The sequence below is a fragment of the Numida meleagris genome, chromosome 8, assembly GCF_002078875.1.
Source record: "Numida meleagris isolate 19003 breed g44 Domestic line chromosome 8, NumMel1.0, whole genome shotgun sequence".
Classification (NCBI taxonomy): Eukaryota; Metazoa; Chordata; class Aves; order Galliformes; family Numididae; genus Numida; species Numida meleagris.
This window is the reverse complement of record NC_034416.1, coordinates 9366274-9378518: the sequence shown is the minus strand read 5'-3', so window position 1 is coordinate 9378518 and position 12245 is coordinate 9366274.

Genomic DNA, 12245 nt, shown 5'->3' with positions numbered 1-12245 from the left:
GCTGGGGAGGGAGCAGCTCCCCCAGACCTGGCAGCCCCCGCCCGCTGCCTCTGCCATCAGTCCTGGCGCTAATTAAGTGGCAGTGAGGCTCAGCCTTATTAGAATGGAGTTTTTATCTCACATAAGTACCTTCCAGCTACAAACAGGGGAAGTTCATTTAATTAAAAATAATTTTAGTGTAAGTTAATGTGAGCACAGTTCAATGACTCTGAAATATGTTTAATTTTTTTTTTTTCTTGCAAAGTGTTGCAAGAGGCTGCAGGAAAAAAAAACAAACAGATAATCTGGACAATGCATTCAGGCCACCTCTGTGCATTTAGAACCCCACAGCTTCCTATTCTGATTCCTGATCAAAAATGCTGGGTATCACATTTGGAAGCTCTGTCTTCACTTAACCTGGAAGGCTTTCATCAATGAACATTTGCTTTAAAGATTTTTCTCTACATTGCTCTTTTAAAAAAATCTTTTTATGACCTGGAGAGAAAGAACCATAGAATTACTAAGGCTGGAAAAGACTTCTAAGATCATCTAATCCAACAGTCCACTTATCACCAATACCGCCCACTAAACCATGTCCCTAAGCACCACATCTCCACTCTTCCTGAATGCCTCCAGGGATGGTGACTCCACCACCTCCCTGGGCAGCCTGTGCCAAGGCCCAACCACTCTTTTGGAGAAGAAATTTTTCCTAATATCCAAGCTGCTGTCCCTGGTGGCCATTTATAAATGATTTTCAGCATCCCTAAGAGAGATGTATCAGGAGGAGCATGCCTTGCTCAGAGCACATCCAAAATTTTGCAGCAAAGGACTTCTAGGCAAAATACAGCACGAGAAATCCCTTCTGACTTTGAACCTTTCACCGTCCCACTGGATAAATCAGAAACATTTATGAAATTCAGAGCTTCTTATTACAACAGAAACAAGGGATACTGAATGGGTATTTTATAGGTGACTGTACTTTGGCAAAGAGACATTGTCTCTTGCACATTACTTCATCAAAGCTTTTTGTGTTCTTTAAACTCATCCTCTTTCAACATGAAGCTCATGAGATATATAAAACTGGCAGTCTGAGGAGTGAAATCCCCCAACAGCCAAGCTAAAACCACATGCATCTTTGGGGTGCTTGGCTCATTACAAATAAAATTGATGTGGTTGAGCCAAACTGCCTTACATCCTTATAACATGACATGGCTTCAAGGAGATGACTTGGAAATATGCTCTCCTCTCCATCTCATTACCAAGCACCAGAAAGTATATAAAAGGCATATAAGCTTGGACGTCATGGAACATGTGCATACCTACACCCAGAAGTTCAGCCCAGCTCCTGGAAGCTTCACAAGTGGGCAAGTTCCTCCCCAGCCCTGGGGCCACTTTACATTCTCCTGCCATTTTACACAGTCCGTGTGTCTGCTCAGGCCCTTTGAAGTCCATATTTCAACTCTTTACTACTTTGGCTGAACAAATACATTCAAGTGAATAATTCATCCACTGGATTTCACCTCTTTGTCAGTATACAACTTCCTTTGATGGAATCATTATTCATAATTATTTACTGAATAGCTTTAGTAAATAATTTTCTGGCTGTAGATGGGTGTTGAGCATTTTGCTGCAGTTATTTAATGGTTGAAATTTAAGCTCGGCTAGTAAGTACGACTGCTCACGAGTTGCATCCCTAACCTCATGTCTATGCTTGAGAAGAGCATGAGGTCATTAGTCCTACCATGCACAGAGCACCAAAAATCCTCTTTAAAGCCCTGATGGACACAAGGTTCTGCTCTAATTTAAATGTGGGGAAAAGCCCCATGAGCAGCATCGCTGGGGCTGATATCCAAGCAGACTCAAGGGATTCAGTGACCTCTGCAAATGCAAATGCAATGCATCAGACTTCTTAATATCTCTTGTGCTGCTTTCCTGTTTACCTTCTCACAGCTCCCATTAACTTAATATTACCTTCAAGGAAATTAATCCCACCTCTCTCCCCACCCCATAGCAACACCCCCATCAGTGCAATTTGCCATCACTCACACAGTTACGTAAAGCAGTTATATCACCATAATACCTCTCGTACTGCTACATCAGGGCCCGAGAGGTAAAGTCTTTTCATCCATTAAAGAACTTATCTCATTACATATGTAGTTACATATGAAGTCCAGCTCCCAGAAAAGGTTAATTAAAGCCCATAACTCTGGTGTGAGTCAAACATGGCTGGGGTCAGGCAGGAATTTCACCAGTGCGCAGCACCGCACTTCTTCTTAAGCTTTGCTTAAACCAAGGATTGACCTTCCTGGATGGCTCGGAATCTCACGTTCTCATTTTGAAAAGGGATATTTATCAACCGGCCACTCTCTGTCCATGTACTTGTACAGCACAGACCCAATTCACCCTGTGAAGACCTACACAGCCCCAGTGACTGCTGGGACAGTGCTGTGCCATACGTGCTGGCATTGTGTATGACAGCCCTACCACCAGCGAGGCTGTTCCGATGGGAAGGGTGTCACCTGTTTATTTGTGAGAAATGAAGGTGGGATTTCTAACGAAGAGGAGAGTTCTCAGCAATATCTGCATGCAGGCGGGCATGGTGCGAAACACTGGAGCCAGAGGAGCCCAACATGCTGGGATTGCGGTGCGTGCGGCTGCTGGTGGCGGAGGGAATGTGCAGCGCGTGCGATAAGCGTGGCCGTGCAGTATGCCATCAGTGCTACCTAAAAGCAAATGAAACTGGCATAAATAATTGTGCTGTAGAAAGCCTTTCTGTTGCACCTTGCCTATCACTGACAATTTACATATCTTAGGAAAACCTTTGTCAGCTTCTGTCATTTCTGCACTATTATGTGCCTTTCTGGATAATTACCAGTTAATGTGAAAAAGCAGATGGAAAAAACCTTGAAATTTCTGATAGAGAATCCTCAAACCTCTCCCCTTATCTGTGCACAGCAGCTTCCTGATTTCAAAAGAAGTTTGAAAACCTTTGTTAAAAATGTCCCTGATTCCCAGTTTGAATGAACCAAATGACATTCAGCTAAAATTATTCAGCTTTTTCCACAATTAAATTCCATTATCGTGAACTGCCAAAGTAAAATGGAAGGTCTCTTAACTAATGTGGTGGTTGTTTGCTTGTATTTTTCCTGGTGCGTATTGTATAAAACTGTGTGAAGTAGACGTAGGATAAACAATAACTGTAATTTTGCTTCAATGAGTGGGGCATTTTTAGACCCATCATTATGGGAATGCATTGGGGTTGGTAGGTTCTCTCTCTCCCTTTTTCCTTTTTTTTTTTCATAACTCCTTTTCCTGAAAAACCCCACTGAGACTGATTGGATATTGCACCAAACTTAGGGAGTTGTGAGTGGTGATGGCTTGTGTTTCAGTCGCATATGTGATTTCTTTATGCCATCACTGGCGCCGAGCAGACATTCACTTCCCCCCTCCCTGTAATGCAGTCAGTACACAAGGGAAAGAATTTTGTTTAAAAAATAGTGTTCGCATGGGCAGGGGAATGGTTCTCATTGCTCCTCCACTGGCTTTTCTGTCATTCTTCTCAATGGAAGATGTACTCGAAGGTCTTTATAGTCTTTTCTTAAGATGAGAAATACATATTGAGTGATCTGAGCTTTTAAAAACCCTTCTCAGAACTATGCCCTTCAGCTAGGGCAGAGAATGGAAGTAAAGAAGTACCAGTGAGGCGATGGGAAATGAAACAACCTGGTGCCATGATGTTGTCTCAGAGAGCATCACAGACAAAAGGCTATGGCTGCCTGATGGTCCTGCTGGTTTGTGCTGGTGCTGCTTCTCCTCCTGCGTGGCATGCAGCATTTTCATCCCTATAGAATGACATTTCGTATACTGATTAAAATCATTGTCTTTTATGGTGGGAAAAGTTTGTTCTTCAAAGTAAAGAAGATTAAAAAAATGCTGTTGCAAACAGTGATGTAAAGCAGATGAAAAAAAAAACAACAAAAAAAGGTTTTAATTCCATTATTTTCAATTAGCTCTTTAATTTGATTTAAGTCATTTGCACTTGTTGCCTGTTTTACATCTCTTATTGTCCGGCATTTTATTTCACACATCTAACAGTATTAAATCAAACTGTTTTCAAGTCTTTGCCTTCTTTTGAAGGCTCTTGAAAGTCTAAAGCAGACTTTAAAAAAAAAACAAACCATATTAAAAGCAAACTTTCATCTCTCTGCAGGTTATTTGTAATCAGACCTTTCTCATCAAGGGCTCATTTCATATGTGTTTGTAATTGGGAAATTATTAAGTCCACCAGAGCATCTTGTTGAAAATATCACTCAGGTTTGGTGTTTTTCCACTTTTCCCATACTTTGCCTTCCTGGCACTACAGCCTACCAGTCTGGCTCAATTTTTGGGCTAGGCTGGGTGGAGTTCCTCCACAGCTCAGCATCTGAGCACGGCCCCGAGTAGGACTGGCAACTCATAGAGCACTGCAGCGTGCTGAGCTATGCAGCAACATGGTTTAGTATGAACGGTGGTGGTAAGTCAATGGTTGGACTAGATGATCTTAGCAGACTCTTCCAACCTACGTGAGTCTATGATTCAGCAACTTCGTGTCTTGAATTCATGCCTAGACAATGATCCAACATTTGCACTGTTTGAACTTCATGATAAGGAACTCAAGAGCTTTTCTGAGTGGGAGGGAAAAAAGAATGTGTTTCTTAATGGCTGAACTTGAAGTTTGTCCAGGATCCCACAGTACTGATTTCCCAGCACTCTACCCAGCCCCATTACACTGGGGGGATTTGCCCTGCAGCAATGACATTTTTGCTCTGTAGCAACCAGCCCCCAGCCCTGTGTGATGATGGTTGGGACCGATTTGTTCATGTGCAGTGTCATTTTGCCCGAAACTGCACTTTTTTTGTCCTAGAGAGGCATGCAAAATAAAGGGGAAAGAAGAAATGCTTTTAGGCTGTTTAGAAATGAAGATGTTTCTTTTTATGCTCAGTTCCTTGAAAGCTATCCATGGATTTTCACACCTGCAGCTGATAAGCAGAGCCTCCATATTATCGAAATAATTTTGCACGTGTCAGAATGAAAATGCACATTTTGTAGGTAGTAGAAAGGTGTTTCTCTTTTTTTTTTTTTTTAAGTGAATGTGGGAGTGTTAAGAAAGGCTCAGAATACTCTGCCTGTGGGAGAGATGGAAACTTTCCTTTTATAACTGAGAACTTGCTGAAAGAGTTTGCCATTGAAAGTGGCTGTATGTTCCCATCTGAGTAACACACATGGAGATTCACCTTAATAACTATTGATAAAAAGGCTTTTCTCTCAGTCCTAACAGGGGCCTGACCTTTGGGAAGAACAAGCAGCAAGCCACTAAGTTTCAGTAATGCTCTTGTGCTGAGTACTCCTCAGTACCAGCTATTTGAAATATACTCCTCCTTGTCATGTAAAATGGAATTAAAATATCTTTGGTGAGGCTGATTGGTGTCATCAGTGCAATTTTACGTTTGAAACTTCTGATCCCAAATGGGATGCCTTTTGCCAGCACTGGTTTACAGACCCCACCAAAACAGCTTGCACCACATACATGCCTCTTCCTCTTGGGATGCAGTTGCATTTGTTTGTACACTTAAGACACCAGCAAATATATTCTGTGTCTCGAACTGCTGATGAGACTCTCAAAAAGGTTATATTAAAAAGCAGAAAAAAACCCAACCAAACACGATATTCCTCATCATAGTCTTCCTTTTGCCTTAGGGATGCTGTAAATATAAGGTTTGTTCTGAGTGTTTTGAAGTTCCATCACAAACTGATTTTGTTATCCTTGTCTGGAAACCCTCAGCAGCCTAAAGACATTCGTGTAGGTTTTCTTCTCTGCGTGCCAGGACATCACCACTGTTATTAGGATTGATTTTGATTATACTAACCAATGTGGATGGAGAACGCTGATCTGCAGAAGCCAGTTTGCCTTCTGTATCATCAGATTTTACCAAAGTGCCCACAACTGTATTAAAGTACAAAAAGTTTTTACCACCTTAACACATCAATACTGGAAAGCAGAGTGAGACAAACCTGTTTATGGACTGCCCCTGGACAAACACAGCAAATTTCTTCTGTGCCAGATCCAGCAGGGACAGACCTGGCACCAAGTTTCACATTGACACAAGCATCCACGAATTCAGCCTTTTCCTTACAAAACTCTCTCAGAGCAGACTGTGGGGGCTCTTCCCTCTGGTGTCCCTCTCAGGAGGTGGCCCACCAGGGAGACGTCCCCCAGCAGGTGGGCATCCCACCACAGGACTCTTGCACAAAGGAGAAGCCCTTCAAAGCCAAGCCTGCTTATCTCAAAGGCAGCATTCCCTCTCTGATCTCCCATCAGTGGTGCTGCATCAGGCCAGCCTCGCTCTTCCAAATGCCTCTTACCATGACGGGTAGGTCTGAAAAGATGCAAGAGTCTCCCTGGCCAGAGCAACACAGGTATTTTATGCAAGAGGAAGAAACCCTCAGGTGCCCACCTCCGGACACTGCAATTCTCCCAGATTGTGCAAATGAACTTTTTTCTTAATATATTATTTTTTTCCATGACATGAGGAAAAGCTCAGCAACTACAGAAGCCATCACACTACTGCAAAGAAAACTGTGTGGTGTCTCAGTGGGCTTACCAGTTCCACCAAAACCAAAGCATAGATGTTACCTTCTTCCAAGACATCCCCACTCCTGTTTCATTACTGCTCCATCTATAAAAGGACCCTGATTAGAACTGTGGCCTGTTGTTTGACGAACCAGGAAGCCACACTTCCTGTAATTTTCCTCTTCATCCTCTTTCCCTGTGTTTATATGTCATATTCAGTAAAGTCTCTTTTATTGAACATCTGTTTCGTACATAGCAAGCTTATTCAAACTCGGCAGGAAAGCACCTTTACTCCAAAATAAATTAAAACAATGTATGTGCCTCTGGCCAATAGATCATTGGATGGGAATCATGAATGTACGTTTGTGGATATTTGATGGGAAGTTTATCATTTAAATGATAAAAATACAGTACTTCAACATATGGATCATTCAGAGCTACTCTGCTTCCTTTCCAGTTGAAGAATCATTGTGCATTTAGAGGAATTAGATAAAATTAAGAATTTAAACTGGGCTGCTAGTAAAAGCCATTATCAAAGAGTGGGAATGTAAAAGCAAGATTCAGGGATGCCATCTGACTTTGAGATGTTTGTGGAGGCCCACACTGGATTAGACTGGCTTAGACTGAGATGCTGCAAACAATGAGAAAAGTTGCGTAATAAATGATAATTAAAGAATTAAAATAAAAATTAAACTAGAGAGAGGCCCTCTGCAAAGTACACCAGTGACCACATACACTTGGGATCTTATGATTTCATGTTTTCCCTGCAGTTTTTTTCTGATTGTCAAAAAGAATTCAGCTGGCCTCCTTGGTGATCTGGAGTGGACCACTGCCATGGCTCTGTAATGTTTTTCCCTCCCTTTTCACACACCAGCTACAACAACTTCCATCACAAGAGATGTTCTCAACTCTTGAGAGGTGTGAGGTGTTCTAGCAGGGGAGTTCTCCAAAGCAGATCCTAATTCCTGAAGCAGTTTAGTAACAGTGAACTAAGTACAATAATCAGGGAATAAACACAAGTATGTCGAAGTCCAGAAAGTCATTTAGAGTAACGAAGGGATTATAGATCACACTTCTGCTTGGTTTCCAGTTATTAACACATCTTTCAGTACTTGGCAGTGTGGAAGAAAACTGCCACTCCACACCTGACCAGTTCATGCCAGTGTCAGCATCACAATGTTGAAACACAAAACACGACTGCTTAATTGACACCATGAGTTTTAAAGCAGACATATTCAGCAGATATTCTCTGGCCTGAATTTTCTGCTGAACACATTTTACAGACATCAGATCCAGACTGCTTGCAAGAATTCAGTAAAACATATTCCTTTGTCAGAATTAGTTCCCAGCAATTTTTCACAAATATCCTGTAATGTGAGATTTATGAACTACATTTCGCAGCTACATTTAAAGTATAAATTATTACCCTCTGTTCTTTCAGTGAACTTAGTCCATTAAGGAAGCAAGTTCACTGCAGAGTAAGTCTACTATGGATAAATATATACTTATATACGTAAGTGTAAATTAAATTGCTACCATGGAAAGAGAAGTAATAGTACAATGGGCTCATAAAATCACACATGTGTGTCATGAACAGTGCTGCTAATGACAGAAAACAATATCGGAGACAGAAGCAGAAATACATGTTGTGTTGCATTTTTCTACTTAATGTGCTATAATTTCCAAGAGACAATATGTCAAGATTATTTTTTGCTATGCAAGAACATGGGGCCAGAGGCTCTCCATGTTTTGCTATCCCTGTGTGCACTGGGGCAGGACCCCAGCCCAGCAGGTTGGGGACACAAAGCATATCCCTGCTGGGAAAATGCCCATCATGTTTTTGTAGCGAAACAAGAGCTTTTCCTGGCAAAGAACTGCAATTTCAGGCCATGTGTCATTAACGCTCTGCTGTAAGTTTGTGCTTGTCTCTGCCACAGCTGGCACCATGGAAAGCTGCCTCACTGGCATGGCTTTCCAATTGGATTTATTGTCAGAGGCAAAAGCTACCAGCAGCCTTGCAAAGAGGACCTTGTCTGGTAGACATCTCCGCTGTAATCACTTGCATGAGAGCAATCACACCTCTGTGGGGCAGACACTTAACAATCTATTATATCATAATTAAGTTTGGCCATGTTTACACTGCTTGATGACGATGCATAAAGATTAATTTACCTCTCCGCCCCCACTGCAAGAATGTACTGCCGGAGCACCCCATTAAAAATGGAAAGAGCAATAAAGTCTCCAATTATTTTATATTGCCTTAAGTCTATCAGAATTCATCACTTTATGCACCATTACTTTAATTTATTGGTTTATCATCTATTGATGTAGTAGCAATCATCACAAGTCATTCTATATATGTTTTTAAATATGATGATAACATCTTCTATGGAGAAACAAGCCATGATAACACCTTATTTACAGTTTGTCAATTTAAGGAGGATAAAGAAAGTTAAGGAATTGCTTTTGGCTACAAAAGGTGCAGAGAGGCAACTGAAATTGGGTTCCTCTAACACTCATTAGAGCTCAAAATTAAAGAAGCCTGAACTTGTCAGCACTTGAAAATTGCAATTAGAACAAAAGCACAAATACACAGGTTGATCTTTACAATTTGATTTTCTTTAAATATTGATTAGAGATCTGAATATTAATTAAAGATCTTGGCTCTGATTCAGCAAGAGACTGAAATTCACAGCCACCTTTTGAGCACATTCATTTTCTCATCGATTTTCGAGGGTTTGTTGATTGCAAACTGTGCATGGGTCGCTTGTTCAACCAAGTGCCGTGGCAAGAAAAGGCTACAGCCACATCTGCTGTCGGGAGCTCCTGGAGGAAGCGCTGTTCCAGATGAGTCCTTCAGCTTGCAGTTGCTGAGGAGCAAATAATAAGTTCACCTTGACACAATTACAATGCTGAGATGATTTTATTTGTGTCTGAGTTTTCTGAGAAGTTAAAGAAAATGCTCCTGGCAGATGCAGTCTCTTCCTTCTCACTCGTGGCATTTTGAGGGTTTTTGAGCTCTTTTTGTTTCTGGTCTGGGAAATATCAGCAGGGTGCAGCAGGGCTTAGCTTAGGAGACCTAGAGCCATGGAAGGATGGAGACTGTGGAGCATTTTTGCTGCCCCAGCTGATGTTGGCTTAACTCTTTAAATACAAATGTCTAAAGTCACCCCAGGAACTTTGATAACCCAAAATAAAAGGGGTACTGCCATGTCCAGTGGTGTGGTCCCATGTAATTAAGCAACAGCAATGAACGTGCCAGCGGGTAGCATGGCTATGTTGAACCTTCAGTGGGTTTAAACCTTCTGTGTTCAGCAGAAAGGACAAAATCCTTAGAGAAGGAAACACCATCAGCTCATATATTTTAATTTTCACTGGTCTTTCCCTTCCTGCCCCCATCTCTCAGGTAACAGCACTCATGCTTCCACTCCTGTGATTTTGTGAACTCTGGTAGCTCAGAGAAATGGCTCAAAAACTGTCACTTCTGAATCCTCCCACTGTTCTCCTATGAAACCCACATTTGCTCCACACCATTTTGTGTACTTTGTGATGGAGACAGATTGCCAGCTTTGTCCTACTTCTAAAAAATCTGATTAACAATTGTGCTGAGTGTCATAATGGTGATTGGCAAAGTGTCGAAGAAAGGAGAAAAATACACCCTGCACAATGCAGGCTGATTAGGAAGAAGCATTTACACCACACACCCAAATTTTGTTATGCAGCCACCATCTCGTCTCTCCTGCAGCTACAGTTTGGGAAATTGCGATGCATTGTACTGAAATATGATTAAGCTTCAGAAAGATGCAGAAGTTGTTTCAAAGCACATGTTCTCCTTGACTGGAAACCTGGAGAAGGAGCCCATCTCCTTGGTGTTAGCAGAGTGAAGCAAATGCTCACTATGCTGGCATCAGCACTCCTACAGGGATAGGTTTCTTCTTCCATTCATCATATTGTGCTTGTATGCACAATTCTTCTGCTGGAAAATGTAGGAGAAAGCTGAAGACTTATGGCCCTTCCAAGGCTGAAGCAACAAGGATGATCAGCCCAGGGCAGATAAAGCTGGATGAGCCTTATGTGAATGAAAGGAAGACAGGGAGATGTCCGTGGCTCATGGAAGATAACACTAGCAAGATGTCCTAGAGACATCAGACAGTCATCTTGATGATCTCTATTGCTTATCTGCATGAAAAATGGGGCTTGAAGTCAAGGTAAGTGTTTCCATGGCCTTTAGAATATATCATTTATATATCCTAATATAAAACAAAGAAGAATATGCACACTGACTGCTTATATTTAGGGTCCTGCTCCCTACAACTTCCCGTTTTTGGCCACAAGATGCCAACTAAGAGATTTCAAGAGTGGGTCAGGTTATTTAACAAGAAAACACCCTAATCAACAGCTGATGCTTTCATGCATGTTACCCTCCGTGCTTTATGGGGTGGTAGGCAACAGTACATGGACAGTAAACTTTCTGACCATTTCTTATAGATTTTATGGACTGGTACCATTAAGTGCTATGTCAGCTCAAGCATCCTAGCAGAGGTAGCACCTGGCACCTCACTGCTAGCCTAGAAACACTAAAACATCCCTCTGTTTATCCAGTCCATGCTTTTTTCCCCATTAAGTTAGAAGCCTTGCTGTCCATCGTGTACAAGAGGGCATCTCAGGAACGTGGACTCCTATAGCACCACTGGCTAAGTAATGACAGCCTCATCCAGGAGTTTCTGTGCCCGCACCCATTGGCAATGGGCAGGCAAGGGTTCAGCAGCGTGTTCCTCGCCGTGATTATAGCTGGGACCTGCCATCATATAATGAACAGGGCGGTGAAGGAAACATAAAATGCCATCCGCAGCATGCACAGTGGGGTAATAAATCCAAGGTGAAATAGTAAATCTCCAAGGAGTTACAGGAACCCAGATAGATACCCTGGTGGAGATGCATTTATTGTGAAGCGCTACAAGGTTTTTCTCTTATCTCCAATTTTATAGATCTGTGCAGCTGCAGCAGTCCTTGGATAGGGCACATATTTGAAAATACTATAAATTTCACCACCATTTTATTTCAGATTCATTGGCGCTCTCTGTCTTTACTATCTCCTGGTATTTTATGCCTCAGTACTTGAAGAAAAAATGCTTTGTTTGCACTAGATCTAATATGAAACTCTCTCTGACATTTAAACTTTAGTATCAGTTTGCCTACAGTGTTAATATCACTGAAACTGCTTATATGGATTAAATTGCCTACAGTATATAATGCCAAAATATGAACATAGCACATTTACAGATTCAAGCCCTTGAAAGAATTATTACCATTAAAATATTTAAGGTCACCTTTACAAATGCAATAAATCAGGAGGATGTCAAACAGAGAGCATTTAAAGCTCCCTGACTAGAATAGACCAGTGGGAAAACAACAGTGTGATTCATCACTGCATGCAAAGCAGGGCTTGGGACCACCTCTGTCCACCCCTCCAGCCAATCCAACACCACCACCCAAAGCTTACTGTTGAAATAAGGAGGCTCTGAAATCATAGAATGGCTTGAGTTGGAAAGGGCCTCAAAGATCATGTTATTCCACGGGCTGCCTGCCCTTTACCAGATCAGGCTGCCCAGAACTCCATCCAACCTAGCCTTGGGATGGGGCCAGGGATGGGGCA